Genomic DNA, 11,546 nt, shown 5'->3' with positions numbered 1-11,546 from the left:
CACAATAAAATTGTGTAATGCACAATAAAACGATGTGCGCCTGTACCCACACACACCAAGAGAGAAACTACATAAACAAGGAGTGAATTGAAAGGTACACCCATCTCTGTCTTCAAGCTCACCCCAGAATCTGTGAAAATGTGCACATATTTAGAAAAACAAAAACAAAAAAGGTCTGTCTTTGCAGATATAATTACATCAAGAATCTCAAGATGCAATCACCCTGGATTATCCAGTTGTGCCACAAACCCAACAGTAAGTGTCATAAGAGAAAGACAGAGGGAGATCTGAGACAGAGAAGAAGAGCCATGTGAAGACAGAGACAAGACCTGAGTGAGACCTGAGTGATGCAGCCACAAGCCAAGTAATGCCAGGAGCCACCAGAAGCTGCAAGATGCAGGAAGGAATTTCCCCAGAGCCTTTTGAGGGAACTTGTTCCTTGATTCTAACTTTTGGGCTCCACAGCCACAAGAGAATAAATTCCTATTGTTTTAAGCCACAAGTTTGAGGCAATACTTTTTTGTATAGCCCAAGGAAGATACAGATACAAATGTGGATGTGGATACAGATGTAGATGTACATGTAGATATAAATACAGATATAACCTGTAACTAGTTCAGGCTTGGCACTCATTTTATATTTAGTTAATGTTCTTAACTATTCTGCACTCTGTCCAGACCTGTGTCCATTCCCTGGAGGGACAGTGACTCTGAAAAGTAAGCACCCTCCTATACCAAATATCCCTTATCTAACTTCTGATTTGCACCAAAATCTTCCCTTCAAAATTCTCTTCGCCTTGACCTTATCTATTAAGAGCTGAATCATGTCCCCCCTCATCCCAAAATTCATATACTGAACCTATAACTCCCAGCATGTCAGGATATGACTATATTTGAAGATGGGCCTTTAAATACATAATTAAGATACAATGAGGTCATATTGGTGGGGACCCTAATACATTGGGGCTGATGCCCTTGTAGGAAGAAGGGATTTGAACACAGACACACATGCGGGTCTTCCCTGGTGGCTCAGGTGGTAAAGAATCTGCCTGCAATGCAGGAGATCTGGGTTTGATCCCTGGGTTGGGAGATCCCTAGAGAAGGAAATGGCAACCCACACCATTATTCTTGCCTGGAGAATCCCATGAACAGAGGAACCTGGCAGGCTACAGTTCATTGGGTCACAAAGAGTACAACAGAGTGACTAACACACACACACACACACACACACACACACACACGGGAGGCGAGGGGAGAATAAGTAAAGACACACCAAGAAGATGACCATCTACAAGTCAAGGAGAAAGGTCTCAGAATGAACCCACCCTGCTGACACCTTAATCTTGGACTTCCAGCCTCCACAACTGCTGCTGCTGCTAAGTCACTTCAGTCGTGTCGGACTCTGTGCGACCGCATAGACGGCAGCCTCCACAACTAAGAGATAGTAAACGTTGTTTAAGCACCTAGTCTTGATACTTTGTTATGCAGTCCAGCAGAGTCATGTGTCATCTTTGCACAATCAGTACACTTGTAACTTTCTGAATCAGGATTTGGGGAGTGTCACTTAGGCCCCCCACCAAAGTCCCACACTGGCTATCACTATGCAGAAAGTGCTCTGAAATTTTCATCAGTGGTCCATAATGACCAAAAGATGAAGAACCTAGTGAGAAAAAAATAGTCCTCAGGGAGTTCATTGCTTTGGTTTCCTGGAATGGGATATGCTGTTACAATAATGGCCTTTGGGTCAAGTCCTTTTCATATGAAAACTCATTGAATGCTCACGCGATGTCTTCAAATGAGTTGCCATTGTTTTCTCATCCTATGAGATAACCAAGAGGTCACCGAGTTTGTGCGTAGAGTTGCCGGGGATGTAAACCCAGGCCGCCTACCTCCTTAGTCTGCTATGCAAACCTGCAGGATTCTGTGAATAAGAGAAGCCTCAGTGTCTTCCACCTCTTTCTTTCTCCTAAACGTTTCCTGATGACTTATTTGTTGTTATTTCTTCTCCTTTTAATCACCCAGGATCTGCTACTTGGAAACTGGTTTAAAAACAACAGACCTTTTTTGGCATCAACTGCTAAAAAGACATCAAATGGAAGAGAATATATTGGTAATAATGTACCCTGTGGGGAACTCTAAAGATTTGTGAAATATAATGCAATCTTTTACAATGACCTTTTCCAAAGCCCTGCAAAAAAAAAAAATTAAAGAGGAGAAAACGGGGACAGAACTCTTTTATCATATTAGATTTTTATTGACTTGGTGTCAGGGGGGTTATTGAGGGCCTCCTGTCTGGTGGGCTTGGTAAAGAATCACTGTCAAAGATTTATCATACATCTTATGTATGTCTTTATTCCCTCCAACAGGCACCAGGATCATAGGCGCACGGGCCGGATACCCTGTTTCATTTGTGGTTCCGTGAAGAGGGACACTTCACCTACGCATTTTCGGCTCTTTCTCTGCCCATTTTACTTTCTCTTCCCTGAGGAGGTGGTGTAACTTACCAGGCTGATAAATTTGGGAAAAATCAAGTGGGCTCACCCACTGCAGCCCAGTCTCTCTTTTGTGTGGTCCTGGCTGCCCGCAAAAGGTAATCCTGGCTCCTCCAAGCTCTAGCCTCTTCTGCCAATAGCCCGTATAAAGGTGCCGGGTGTGGAAGGAGTTTCCTGTGCTCTCTATCACATCTTTTTGGTCCATCTTTGGTTGCAGCCACATCTGCAGAAATTCAAGTTCATACTCAGGTAGCAGAGACATCTCCAGCCCCGCCCCTGCTCCTCCCACCTCTATCCAGGGCATATCACAAGTCTTTCCACTTCCTGACTTCTCTGGGGCTGTGAGAAGCTGCTTGACCCTCAAAATCTGGCAGTGGAAGTATCAGGGAGCTACATCCCTGGAGACACCACTACACCAATCAGGAGAGAAGCCAAGGATGCTTACTCCCGACTCCCATCCTTCAAACTCTCATTTCTGCTTCCTGGAATCACCTTCCAAATAATCTATCTATACCCAAGCCCTTGTCATACTCCCTCATTAGGAAACAACCCAAATGAAGACACTGCTCAATGCTGTATTCTGTGAACTGAGCTGTTTTTCTTTGGCATGAAGCAAAGTCCTAAAGCCTCTATCCCCAATAAAGTTTCTGTTTTACCTCTATATTAACCAAGCTTTATTTCTGAAATTGCTCAGACCTGGCAGGAGATTTATGCTCTTTGTTCAGGGGTTACACAGAGACCCCAGCCTGCAGAAATGTTGAATGCATGCAAATTATTTTGTAGTTTTCAAAATATCTTGCCTCTGTACTTTCAATAATGTTAGGGAAACACATTGCAAAAGGGTTTCACAAGTTCATTTTTATCTATGCAACCTCTGGCATGTCACAAATTCATCTGAGCAAACATTAAATAAGTAAAGGGTATCTCAGAAACAATGTTGCCTCAAAATGCACACTTTAAACTAGAATTCAGGAATAGGAGGGTGTAAAATATTAGAGTTTGGCAGGATAAGTTGTATGCCCTTTAAACTCCCAGTACGAGATACCAGTTGAGCACTGGAGGGGATGTACCATGCTCTGGGCCTTGCTTGGAGCCACTGTGGATTCTGACTCCAACACGTACTAGCTGTGTAATCTTGGCTAGGTGGCTTAACACCTCTGGGTCCTGGTATCCACATCTGGAAAATGGGTATAAATAAACAGAAATTCTTTTCTGGAGTAAAGATGGATACAGTGAAGTAGGTAGGGCAGTCAGCAAAGCCTTTGACACATAATCAACACTAGACAATTGTATCCATTATCCAGTGCTGTGTACACATCACCACAACACTTAGGGTGTCAAAACATGATACGCATTTATTATATCATATAGCTTCCAATGGTCAGGAACCTAGAGATACTTAGCTGGGTGGTTCTGGCTCAGCGTGTCCCATGAAGATCCAGTTGGATGTCAGCTAGAGCTGCAGTCATCCAAATTCTTGGCTGGGCTTGGAGGATATGATTCCAAAATGGCTGCAAAGTTTCATGCTAGCAAAGTTAACAAAGGACCCAGCTCCTCCCTGCAGGGAACTCTTTAGAGGGTGACAGAGTGTCTGAACGACATGATAGCTGGCTTCCTATTTGCATATGTGCATGTAGACATAGAATCTATGTCCATATATATCTATTTTTATACCAATAGAGTTTAAGGTAAATTTTAAAGTGACTTGTCCTAAATGTAAGAGCAGGAGGAGAGAAGATCCCATGGTCTTTCAAAAGGAGTATACTGTATTTGGATCAGAGGAGAGACAGCAGCAACACACACAAAGGCATGGAGCAAAGAGTGACATGTATTGGAAAGACAGATGGAAAGACCAGTTGCATAAAAGCAGTAGGTAGCAAAAGACTCAGGCAGGAAAGAACACAGGAAGAAGTTAAAAAAAAACAAGGAATAAAGATGAGAGGTGCAGAAGGGAGCAGCAGGGTCAGTAACACATGACTAGGAGCATCTGAGCCACGAAGTAACTTGATTGAAGCAGGAGTGACTGTGATGGGCTTGGACACAGTGGAGTTGGGCAGCCTGAAAAATCTTGAAGGCAGAAGACTCCTTAGCATTTCATTATTCATTTATTGTGAGCAAAATGGATGTCCTCACAGGGTAATGAGGCCTAATTTACTTAAAAAGCCCCTGAGAGAACATAGTATACTCTGCCTTCCACGCATGTTGAAATTAAGATACCATGGCACTTGGAGATGACAACTCTGTGAGCTGACAACTCTGTGAGCTGACAGCATATGAGATCATCCTGGGATTTGGTAATTATAGCCAAGGCTGGGTACATTTTAGGGAAGCCTTGTGGTGGCAGACACTGCCAACTTTTCTGGAATTGTGTCATCAGTATCATTGGAGGAACTTGCATTTACACTGCTGTGTACAGGGGTTTCCATTGATTCCTCACAGCCCACCCGATGGTAACTGAATATCATTTTCTACTAACCTAGTCCCACCTCCCAATTCTCAGAGTGGGAGGCAGCATGTTAAACGGGGCAGGACTTAAGTTACTGAGTCAGGCTGGTAGCAGCTAGTCAGCTAGCTCAAAACTCCTGTTACTTAATACATCGTTTTCATGAACTACTGCTAATTTGTTCTAAAATATATGTAATATATGTGCTTCCCAGCTGGCGCTAGTAAAGAATCTGCCTGCCAATGAAGGAGACGCAAGAGATATAACCCCTGGTTTGGGAAGACCCCCTAGAGGAGGAAATGGCACTCCACTCCAGTATTCTTACCTGGAAAATTCCATGGACAGAGGAGCCTGGTGGGCTACAGTCCATGGGGTTGCAGAGTCTGGCATGACTGAGCTACTGAGCACATACCCACATATATAATATATGTACATGTACATAATATATGTATATAAATACAGATGATTACCTGGAAAGATTGTAGTGAAAATTAAATGAAATTTACATGGGAAATTTATCTAACATATAGAAAATAATAGATTCCTTCCCTTTTGCTTGTCTTCTCAATTAACATAACAGAAAATATAAACACTGAAAGGAATCAGACTTTTTTCTCTGAGGGTGGTAACCTTTAAGCAGTAGCGACACACTGACTGGCAGGCCTTAACCCAGAAGAATACTATGGTCAAGTGAGACTTCCAGAATCCAGCAGATTTCAGAAGCTCTCCAGTTTCTCCAACGTGGTTTCCTTTTCACCCACTCATAAATGACCCTAGAATACATGCCTTGCCCCTTGGATCCTGGTTATAATATCCTAAGCACATTAACTTATGTCTAACTCTGCTTTAAATGACAAACTTTTAATCTATCTTTGGTGTTTAATCTGTGTCCTCCCCAGAGTCCAACATTATCTGGCTTTCTTCTTCCAGGTAGACAATTAAGAATCTATTATCTGGTATAAGCCAAACAAATCATCCAGTTCAAATATTCCTTATGACATGCGAATCAAGCCCACAAGCTACTCTTGGGAAACATTGGATGAGAAAAAATTAAGCACTTATTCATTCGAAGGACTGTTGTTGAAGCTGAAGCTCCAATACTTTGGCCACTTGATGCAAAAAGCCAACTCATTGAAAAAGACCCTGAAGCTTGGAAAGATTGAAGGCAGAAAGAGAAGGAAGAGGCAGAGGGTGAGATGATTAGAAAGCATCACTGACTCAATGGACATGAATTAGAAAAAACTCCAGAAATAGTGGAGGACAGGAAAGCCTGGTATGCTGTAGTCCATGGGGTTGCAGAGTTGGACACAACTTAGTAACTGAACAATAATAACAAATTGAAGCCTCTAAGCAGCTGGGGTTGTTTGCTATTTTACAGTAAAATTTTATCTATTCCAGCTAAAGTCATCAGAAGGTATGGGTTTTAATCCTTCATTACAATTGACAAATAATTGATCCCAGGGCCAGAAAAAACTTCACTCACACCCCATTCATACAGCTGGGTGTGTGATAATAAGATCCAGGTTTCAAAACTAACTAGGAGAAGTTTTACTTGATGAAAGCTCAGGGGTTTGGAACCTTAATTCATATAAGTAGAAATCAATACTTTGGCCACCTGATGCAAAGAACTGACTCATTTTAAAAAAGCCTGATGCTGGGAAAGATTGAAGATGGGAGGAGAAGGGGATGACAGAGGATGAGATGGTTGGATGGCATCACTGACTTGATGGACATGAGTTAATGGACACGGGAGATGGTGATGGACAGGGAAACCTAGTATGCTGCAGTCCATGGAGTCGCAAAAAGTCGGACATGACTGAGTGACTGAACTGAACTGAGGAATCAATTTGGACCAAGGAAAATGGTATTCAGTGTTTAGTCTGAAAATATAAAGTACCAAAACTAAGATAATAGCTGAAAAACTAATATTTGATGAGATGAGATGCAGTGCATCCAAGGAGGTATGGCCGTAGACTGAAAAATTAATATTTGAGGGTCACAGGTAAGAGGAAGATAGCCAGGTCTAGGGCTTAGCCCATGGATGGTCTGGAGCTAAGGTGTTGTGTCCGGTGCTGGGGTCTTCTTTCATTTGGTGCTGTGGGTGTACGGCAGTGGTTGGGCATGGTAAGCCATTTCTTCTCTGCACCATGGTTTCTTCTTGTAAAATGGGGTTCATCACATCTGTCTCATATTTTGTACTGAACCACATGTTGGGGGAAATTAGAAGGCGACACAGTGCAAATGTGTAAAAATGGTTTACAAGACAAATGTTAGTTGAAGTTTACTCTTAAACAGATGGTGCTCTCTTCCTGGCCTTCTGCAGGCCATGCTTCTCGCCATGAAAGCAAACTTACAAGTCGCTCCAGCTGTTCCCAAATCTCACCCAGGTTTGTGGCCAGACAGGGATGACAGTTTGCTTTAGCTCCATGACCTCTTGATGAGAACCTTCCACTCCAGAAGCGATTCTCCATTCTCCAAGGGCTCACCGGAGGGGCAAGGAACAAAAGATGGTTTGTGATTGGATGTAAGACAGCATGTGTTTTTTCTTTTGTTTGTTGTGGGGCTTTTCATTTTTTGTTGTTAATTCAGGCGATAGCAGGTGGTTGTCTGCAAAGCACCAGCCTAGGACACCTGTTCTCACCTCCATGCTTTTCACCCCTCTTGTCTCAGAAGGGAGAGGCACTTTGGCTTCCTCTTGTTTATATGGTATAATATGCAAGTTAGCAGGCTTCCCTGGTGGCTCAGAGGTTAAAGCGTCTGCCTGCAATGTGGGAGACCTGGGTTCGATCCCTGGGTGGGGAAGATCCCCTGGAGAAGGAAATGGCAACCCACTCCAGTATTCTTGCCTGGAGAATCCCATGGATGGAGGAGCCTGGTAGGCTGCAGTCCATGGGATTGCAAAGAGTTGGACACAACTGAGCGACTTCACTTTCTTTCTTTCTTTCTTTCTATGCAGGTATAATTATATATATATATATATATATATATATATATATATATATAAAAATATGGTGTTTATATATAAAACATTGTACATCCATCTTTTAATTTTATTTTTTATTGAGTAAAACTGATTTACAATGTTGTATTATTTTCAGGTGTGCAGAAAAGTGATTTGGTTATACATATATATGTGTATATACACACACATATATATATATGCTTCCCTGGTGGCTCAGTGGGTAAAGAATCTACCTGCAATGCAGAAGGTGCATGCAGGATATATGGGTTTGATCCCTGGGTTGGGAAGATCCCATGGAGCAGGAAATGGCAACCCACCCCAACATTGTTGCCTAGAAAATCCCATGGACAAAGGAGCCTGGCAAGCTTCAATCTGTTGGGTCGCAAGAGTATATATTATACATATATATTATACACATATATGTACATATATTATTCTTTAGGTGCTTTTCCTTCAGATTATTCTTCAGGTTATTTTAAGATATTGAATATACTTCCTTGTGCTATACAATAGGTTCTTTTCTATTCTACATATGGTAGTGTGTATCTACGTATATATGTATATATAATAAGTGAAAGTCACTCAGTCATGTCTGACTTTTTGCAACCCCATGGACTATAACAGTCCATGGAATTCTCCAGTCCAGAATACTGGAGTGGTAGCATTTCCCTTCTCCAGAGGATCTTCCCAACCCAGGGATCGAACCCAGGTCTCCCACATTGCAGGCGGATTCTTTACCAGCTGAGCCACAAAGGAAGCCCAAGAATACTGGAGTGGGTAGCCTATCCCTTCTCCAGTGGATCTTCCCAATCCAGGATTTGAACCAGGGCCTCTGTTGCAGGAGAATTTTTTACCAACTGAGCTATCAGGGAAGCCCTCATGTGTATATAATAGTTATATGCTATTGTAATAAACTCATGTTTATTAGGGACTTGTAATGGGCCAAGTATTATTCAAAACACTTTCAACATTCAGTTCTCTCAACAACCCATCTTATGAGGGAAATGCCAGTACCCAAATATGAAGATGAAGATGTCGAAGCACAGGAAGGTACCCGGGTGATGCACCTGGTCAGGGTGAACAGAATTTGAACCCAAGCAGTTGGCTCCAGAGCCAGCACTCCTATCGTTTAGATCCCCCCTTGCCTCTGCCTCTGTGTGTGTGTTGGAGAACTAGCATGGATGTCACAATTCGAGGAGCAACAGATTTGCCAGGAAGTATAATGCAGTGCTTTCATCTGACCTCTCTCTATGGAAAGCACATCTCTCAAATCTCGGCATTGCATTGCCTCTTTTACAGGTGATGTCATCTATCTGGTGATAGATGTCATCTATTTGGTGATACCCCCAAACCTCACCTTATGTCTTCCCTTCATATGCCATAAACATGCCACCTGCATTCTTTGGACTTCTTTATTTCTGCATTGAACTGTTTTATAATTGAATGCATGAATATATGGGATACTACAATTTAATAGATTTATCTACTTCATCTTTTCATGTTAACTCCACTTCTAAATAGAGCTTTGATATGAAACCCACTCTTAAATCTGAAAAACCCACTCTTAAATCTGAAACTGCTGCTTATCCTATAATATGGTGAATCACTAATTAAAAAGAGACTTTTTCATTAATTAATTTTTTAAATATATTTAGATAATGTAGTTTAATATATGGCACTTTAAGCCCAATTTTCCTAAATCATTTCAATATACTGATATTTAACATAGTTTAAATCATTTAGCCTAATGACTCAAGGATTGAGCATACAGTTATCATAAATGTTTAAATAACAAAGTCAGTTTCACACAGGCAATGCTTTTTGCCCATGAATGTGACCCTCAGCCCCTTATTCAGCTGTCCTTGATTTTTACTACATCTGAGAGTGTGAGACAGTTTTCCAATATCAATAGGAAAAAAAAAAAAAAAATCTAGACTTTCTTCATTAAAACTCCAGTCCAGCAGGCGAGGGTCTAAGTGAAGTCTTCAAATATGTTTGGTCCACAGTCTTCTCTGGACATCAAAATGAAATCAGGACATTTAGTGTTGCTGTTAAGGGGAAAAATGTTTTTTCTCGTGGGACTTTTATGTACTTAGTTTTATTCCCTCAGGGAAAATGTACGCAACGAACACTTAATGTGCTTAAAGTTGTAAACTTTAAACCAGAATATCTTTCACTTCTTCCTGGCTTCCTGACCCTGAACTACTATGATTCCAATTTTTGTTTGTTTACAGCTTACCCAGTGCCTGGAAGCCCATAAATAGGATTTCTTATAGTCACAAACCTCTATCTTATAAATTAGGAAACTGAGCGATCATTTCTGTAACTATTTCAATAGTAGTATCAGTCAGAGTTCAACTCTGGAAAGGCCACAAGTGGCCTGGGATCTCTTGGAAACAAACTATTTGAACATCTGGGCTGGATTTACCTGACTAGGGCAGACCCACCAGTGGTAATCATCTCCTTTTTGATGAATTTTTAAGCCAACTGATGAGGAATTGTAACACCCGTGAAGAATTCCTTTATATTGGCACCTAAGTTAGTGTTTGTTTGACTCCCTTGAGATTGTAACAGAGTGGGCACATCAAAAAGTCATCAGAGTAACGGAGTTGGCTCTGACAGCACTAAAATAAGTACACATTCTACCACAACACCTTGTCTCTTACAAAGTGATCTCTAGCTTTTTCTTCTCCGGAGGAAACAGTTAAAGACAAAATGTGCTATCTTTTCACCAACAAATTATCCACTGTAGGGGACGCATGCATGCATGCTCACTCATATCTAACTCTCTGTGACCCTAGGGACTGTAGCCACCAGGCTCTTCTGTCCATGGGATTTCCTAGGCAATAATACTGGAGTGGGTTCCCTTCTCCAGGGAATCTTCCTGAGCCAGGAACCAAACTTGGCAGGTTTGATCTGCATTGCTGGCAGATTCTTTACGCCGAGCCACTCCTACAAGGTGATAAAAAAGTTTTTAGTAAGTTGAGAAAACTCTTTTCATCTGAGAATAGCACCATGTCTCCAATTTTTTTAGTAAGAGAAGCACAGACACTCTGGAAATTCGGTGTGATGTGGTCTTAGAAGAGAATCAGCCACTTCACTAGTAATGAGCAAAATGGTGTGGAACTACTTCTGATGGGGTTCTTCGTTCCTATAGTGTTTAACTTCTACATCTACTAAGGCAAATAATTACATCTCGTTTCGTATTTTACATAATATTTTATCAATCATCACCCTGATCATAAAGTCCCTTGGGGGCCTGCGCATCCTGTGCTCCCCACAAGCCATACACATATTTTCTGAATTCAAACCTCCTTGAGTATGTGTTTTTCTATAGTTGTTGTGGTTCCGTTGCTAAGTCATGTCTGACTCTTTGTGGCCCCATGGACTGTGGCACACCAGGATTCTCTGTCTTTCCATATATTCCAGCGTTGACTCAAACTTATAAATAATGCATGAAAATGTCAAAGGGTAGTGAAGATAGCACACCAGGGTAGAAAAGATAGCACACCACCCCAAAAGTTAGGAAGGTGATAGAAAACTGATAATAAGAGACAAAAACTTCTGACATTAGCAACAATAGTAATATTAAAACCATCAATAATCTGGTGTTACTTAAGACAAGACCCGGCACTCTGCACTCCATAATT

At 41.5% G+C, this 11,546-nt stretch overlaps 1 long non-coding RNA gene across 1 annotated transcript; it reads left to right on the top strand.

The window, feature by feature from the left end:
- The first annotated feature begins 2,021 nt into the window (after nt 1-2,021).
- Nucleotides 2,022-3,152, top strand: LOC132345590 (uncharacterized). Its single transcript, XR_009495042.1, has 2 exons — nt 2,022-2,109; nt 2,366-3,152. It is a non-coding gene; the product is annotated as an uncharacterized lncRNA (long non-coding RNA).
- Nucleotides 3,153-11,546: the final 8,394 nt, after the last annotated feature.

This window comes from Bos taurus, chromosome 6 (assembly GCF_002263795.3).
Source record: "Bos taurus isolate L1 Dominette 01449 registration number 42190680 breed Hereford chromosome 6, ARS-UCD2.0, whole genome shotgun sequence".
NCBI lineage: Eukaryota > Metazoa > Chordata > Mammalia > Artiodactyla > Bovidae > Bos > Bos taurus.
This window is presented reverse-complemented; position numbering and strand designations above follow the sequence as displayed.